Below are 6,684 nucleotides of genomic sequence, written 5' to 3'. Positions count from 1 at the left end.
GCCCTGTTCAGCGACCCAGCCTCTCGCTGTCATTTATGTCTTAAGCCATGCTGCCTTATGAGATCTCAAACCCCTCTACTGTCAACGATATGCAACTCACCAGTGTGTTTTGCTTATCTACGAATACACAATGTTAACTCTTATGTCTCCCAAATTGTGTCATGGATAACACTCTCTAAAGTACAGAAATCCATATGCAGTCCTCATCTTATAATCTATGAGAATAGCTGAAGTCTTTCTCCCTGTAAACTCCATAATCATGTGATGCTCTGCATGACTTTGCTCTATACTTGGCTTTGTGTGTGCCTGCTTCAATGATCACTGAAATATGTTTACACTTAAGCCTCTGCTGAAGCTCACAGTGCTTTTTTACACGAACCTTATCACAGGAAGATGAATGAATTTGTTTAAGAGACATGCTTAATAGTGGATGCTGTTTGCATTGATTTTGGATGCAAGAATGAAGACGGTTGCTGCCCCTTTGTAAAGACACTTTTACTACTACTGTGTTATTTTACCTTAACGTTGGGACTGTGAGCTTTGAGTTTGCACTGTAGAAAGCATCGTCCATTGGATCACTGGAAAGCAGTGAGAAAATTTTTAACCTTTATTTTAGTTTATTAGGTGACAAACATGTCAACAGTATCTTAATATTTGTTGTTTCTTTGTTCACGCTCTGCTGTGCACTTTCTGTGTATTTCATTTACATCTGAAGAGCACCATTGCTTGATAGATTTTAGTTTTTTTCCCATAATTTATACAGATTCTAAATATTAAAAAAAATATCAGTTTAGTAAATACAAAAACCAAAAAGTTTTGGCTTTACCGCTAAATTGTTGTAGAGACACATCTGAATCCAGAATGGAAAATGAAAGAAAAGCAATGTGTGTACTAAATGGAGGTTCTATACAACACAGTGCTTCTTAAATGATTCTTGATCATTCTTTATACTGGTATGTGTTTGTAAATAAACTTCTTTGGATTTTCTCATTTGTACGCTCTTGGATTCTTATTTTTCAATCACTTTGTGTGTCTGTGTGTGAATTGCTATAAAGCTGATTTTCACCCATATTGAAGGATGAGACACAGAATGGGTCGTTCATTAATTCTATGTTAACACATTCCTGATCCCAGTGATAGAATGGAATTCAGTACATGACTTAAATACTAATTTGATACCCTAGTACTTTCCGAAAGCATTCCTATATTATGTTACTTCAGACTCCTACTCCAGTAAGGTTTAGAGGGAAATATGTTTACTCCACTACATTAATTTAACACAAAATGATATTGTATTTTTATAGGAACTGATGCAGAACTATCTTCCCAGTAGTATGAAATTAAAGAAATGATCCAAAATTGACTTCACATTGACAAACTACAGCATTAAACCTTTATAAGGCACTGACTGAAATACTCTGAAATTCAACATTTCAACCTTAGTGTGTTATTGGATCATCTACCTGTTTGCCGGTTGCCATGACAACAGTCTCCTTCCTCTTGCCATAAACCATCCAAGCAGCACTTGCTAAAAGGCAAACATGCAATAAAACAACTGTTATAAGGTCATAGACTGACAAAAATCACTCACAGGGTTCCTGTGGGGTTTTAAAAAGTCTTAAAAGTCTTGAATTTATAACTCTGCATTTTATACCTTAAAAAAGTCTTTAGAAGTATTACATTTGATATGGTAGGTCTTCAGTTGTGTTGCCATAAACATGTTGGCTGTCTTGTATTTTAATGTATCTGGGAAATATCCAAGCTACGAAAAATTATGAACCAATTATCGCTAACTTTGCAGCCCCAAGTGAGAAATGACTTGGGACGGTGGAAGTCAAGGCATTGGAGTAAATAAATAAATTTTCTTAAATTCTAGGAGTCACAAATTTTTGCCAGTACGGCTGTGAAATGGGCATTAAATTCTGTTCTAAGTAGTCTTAAAAAGGTTTTAAAAAGTCTTAAATTTAACTTGTAGAAACTTGTAGGAACCCTGTTTACAGCTTCAAGATGTCTATAAAATCTGTCTGAATCACTGTGTTATAAAAGCCAACATGCTTCTGGACCTCACTGAGGCACGGGATTGGCCCCATATTCAACCCATAAAAATCCATACATCCACCAAATCATCTACTGATGTAAAATGTTTAATATCTTCTGATCCACCAATCCTATCAATACATGTAAATAATTGGTGTAAAATTCAGTTTGTCATCTTTTCATGGTCATCAGAAGTGACCCATTTGGACGTTCAGAGGCTCTGTAGTTACTGTGGAAACATTGTCATCTTTAACAACACTGATTCACCAGTAAAACCCATGGAGTTGGATCACTAACAGTGGATGGACACACTGGGTTTACATTCAGTTAATGAGAGACTGGACTGAAAAAGTCACTTGTTCCTGGATTGTCTCTGTTTTTGATATAATAACATTCAACTTTAATTTGAGCTTTTATGGACATCAGTCATGATCTGTAAATGAAATATAGGAAAATACCAAATTTTCACTTAAGAATGCAAAACTTTGTGCATAATATTAGAATAAATGGTGATAAATAACTTAAGAAAAGTTAAAAATAGAGAAAAAAAAATCATTTCGGAACTGACACAAAAGTAGCACTGGGTCTTTATTGGTTAATGTTTGAGGAAATGACCAAAAATAGTCACATGCCAAATAAAGGGTTAAACGCTCTTACATCATTTTGTCAGTGATAAAAAACAATAGTGTAATACTCTATAATAGTCCTTGAAAAGAATTATTCTGCTGAAAGAGTTGGGCCTACCTCTATTTTTAATACTTCAACATACATTTTGCTGTAAAAATGTTTGTACATTTACTTGTAATGGAGCATTACTTAAATTTAATGAATCCTTTTTCCACCTCTGTCTAATCCAAACAGAAAAATAATTCTCTTTTCAGCTTCACCGGTCTGTTGATGTACTTTGACAGTGGAAGAATCAGTTATAATGTCCATCTTACTGCCGCCCATGATGATTTTTTTTTTTTTTTTTTTTTTTTTTTTTTTTTGTGGAGTCCGGGTCCAAAGAAGACACCAAATACCTCTTCTATTTTGAGTTTTGCACTGAAAAAGTTTGGAAACTTCTGCTGTACAGTATAGATTTTAAACTCCTCAAGCCTATATTTAATATACGTAACATACAGTTTAATTATTCATGGGATCTGGATGACATAATCTTTGAACATTGGGTGTTGTGCCCGTCAGGAGCGACAGAGGTCAGAGGTCGGTGCTGAATAAACAGCCTCATTTTAGGTCAACTGACCTCTGGTTTGTCTGCTGCGATTATCTCTTTAAGCAAAGCTACTGTCAACGCCTCAATTATTAAGAGGCGACTGGTGTCAGTGTCCTGTTATTGACTGACTCAGCCAGTCATGGATGGCTGGGACTGCTTTACAGTAGATAAGACCTGAGTCCATGTAGAAATTACACATTAAACACAAAGACAGTTGCTTGAATATATTAAGTAGCCTTCGAAGACTAAAAAGACAGATATCCCACTGGTACAGCAAAACCTGAATTATAGTCCACTACAGTCACTCATTCACACAGGAGAAGCTATATTAGGGACTTTAGGTGTAACTTTCATAGGACTTGATATGATGATACACAAGAAAATGTAAAAGGAGATTCAGTTGAAGTGTTTTTTGATATTTGACAACATCATATTAACCCATAAAAACCCAGTGCTACTACTGTGACAGTTCCCAAATCAATTTGTCTTTCTATTTAATACTTCTTAAGTGATATTTCACTATTTATTATAATATTATCCTCTGTATTTTGTGTTTTTTTTCAGTGAAAATCAAGTTTGTTTGTTTTTTTATTTTTATACATATATATATATATATATATTTAATTCACTGATCATGTAGATGTTCATAAAAGCTCAGATCGAAATTTGAGTGTTATCATATTAGAAACTGAGAAAACTGTTGTAATTATCCAAATTATGTCCAAAAATAATGAAGTGAGACTCTCGGTTTAAAAATACGCATTCCTCTTTACTGTACTGTACTGTCTTGAAACACAAATACAACTTTTCACAACTCGTGGCGTGCACACATCTTACTTCCGTGAAAATTCCTAAGCTTCTTGGGTAATGTTAAACCTCATGGGAAACGTAGTTATCCTAATCTTAGCATTTACTATTGATTATTTTAACTCAACTTTTAACATGAATCACAAATGAAATATACTGTATATTTTTACTCAGAAATAAATTAACATACAATTGCACATGCATCACGAAATTATAATAAATCCAAACACAAATAACTTGTACTTTATCTTACCCAAATAAAGTGACAACAAAAACTTAAGAAAAAAAATGACATTTTCAACAAAATATATCATTAAGTAAACATACACTAAGTGTCTTCATCCACTGTCATTGATTAAACCCAAGGGTTTTAGTGGTGAATCAATGTTGTAGAAGATGACGGTGTTTCCACGGTAACTACAGAGCCTCTGAACATCCAAATGGGTCATATCTGATGACCATGAAAAGAAGACAAACTGCATTTTACACCAATTATTTACATATATTGGTAGGATTATTGAATCAGAAGATATTAAACAGTTTAGATCTGTAGATGATTTTGGTAGATGGTGGATGTTCGGGTCTTTATGGTTTAAACAGAGGTTATGAAGACAGTATTCAACAGAAAAGTGTAAGACTTTGTGTTTTATTTTCAAAGGAATGAATCCTGCATTCACTGGGTCATATGAGGTTTGATGCTCTGCTGTCATCCAGGGGTTAAGTAATCTGATGTTGAAAGATCAATATGACCAAACTCTGCCCTTCCCCTTGATACCGACATTATCAGGTGTCAGGTAGCAGCAATAAGGCTAATGGGATGATTTGGCTCACAGTCAGGTGCAGATGTGCATGTTGGAGAGACGGACTTGCAGTAAAAACTAGAGGGGAAACAATTATGTTGAGTGCACAGAACATATTTATTTCTTTAAACTCATGTACTATTGCTTATATTTTACTTTTGCTTCTTAGGTCTATATTTGTTTTATTCTTACTTTTCACTTGTACTGAAAAAAATAAAAATCAGAAATTAAAAGTCTTTATTTCCTGTTCTGCTCTGAATCGTTAATTTTCTGGTTTCATTTTGACACTTTTTTAATCTTTGCACAAAGCCACGAGGAAGGTGTGGTTAATCCAAAGACCAGTTGAAGGATGCTGGGTCAAAACATCTAGTAGAGAAGAAAATAGATAGATGAGCCTTGAGCAAAGAAAGTCCACTAATGGGTGATATTTGCTATTTTCTACTCTACCACTTATATCTATAGAGGCTTTTTACATCACCATTCACAGAGACCGTGTTTCTACTGTAACTCACTTTCTTTTTCCTTTAAGATCCATTAACATCATCTATTATGTTGTGTATGTGTGGACTGTATATGTGGACATCCTCTTCACCAAAACTACAGAAAAGACAAAGTGACCACAACAACAGGCTTATGTACTAAATATCACACTGAATAGAACTTTAAATCTGGCTAAATCATATATGAACACTACCATGGGAGACAGAGGGTCACTGCTGCGCGGACCAAGGTTAGAATAGTTTTGGATTTTTCATTATAGTTTAGTTTTATTTAGTTTTGACTTTTTTTTCTCTAATTCAGTTAGTTTTAAATCGTTTTTAGAGCAGGTTTGCTAGTTTTTATTAGTTTTCATTTATTTGTAAATACTTAGTTTTAGTTTAGTTTTAGTATTAATTTTAGTTTTGTCGTATATTTTATCTTCTTCTCCGTTGTATTCAAATAAATCCCAGACAGGACTCTGCTGCTTTCTCCCAACTTTAGTCTCCATGTTTCCAGGTAGAGTGGAGACCAGAAGACGACTCTAAACCACAAGTGACGAGAAGTGACGAACCATGAAATTCAGTATGGTACCACTAGCTAAAATTGCCAGAGCGAAATAAATCGATTTTGTATCAATCTGACATTGACAAAGATGAAAATGAAGGGAATTTTATCCATATATTTTATTCGTTTTAGTTAGTTTTGTAAGCACACACTACAGTTTCAGTTAGTTATTGTTTTTTCTTTTAATTATAGTTTTTATTTATTTATTTCAGTTAATGAAAATGTTTTTTCAATTCTAGTTTTCGTCATTTCATTAGTTTTCGTTAACGATAACAACCTTGGTGCGGACAGTGACTTATTCACTGTGATCAAAGAGTAGCTGTAAGAAAGTGTCCGTGAGCGCTGGAGTCCATCTGTCCGTCTGTCTGTCTGTGTGTTTGGGAGTTCAGGTAAAAGCGAGACGCCCCCAGCTCGTAAAGCGATCCTGACACCATGAATAATGGAGCGTGCCGTGGCAGAGAGGATAAGTTCTCTGAGCAAGGCTCCTTTTTCACAGGGCTTTCTCCCCTGAGTCACATGACTGTGGAGGTGACAGTAATTTTTCATGAGTAGTGTCTGTTGGTTGTATGTCCATAACTGCCCAGGTGGGAGTCGTCCTGCCGGCCATCGCTCCCTCCGCTCCATCTAAGTCAACGTGTGCAGCCTCACACCCCCAGGTTCTGCTCTGAACCCCACGATCCTAGAGCGTCACTGCCGCCAGGGGTCAAATGAATTGTCTTACACTATTAGAAACACAAGGCCACACTTACGAAACTAAAGGCCAGGGAAGTGGATGAATAAAAG

This window comes from Sphaeramia orbicularis, chromosome 12 (assembly GCF_902148855.1).
Source record: "Sphaeramia orbicularis chromosome 12, fSphaOr1.1, whole genome shotgun sequence".
NCBI lineage: Eukaryota > Metazoa > Chordata > Actinopteri > Kurtiformes > Apogonidae > Sphaeramia > Sphaeramia orbicularis.
Note: the sequence above shows the minus strand (reverse complement) of the source record.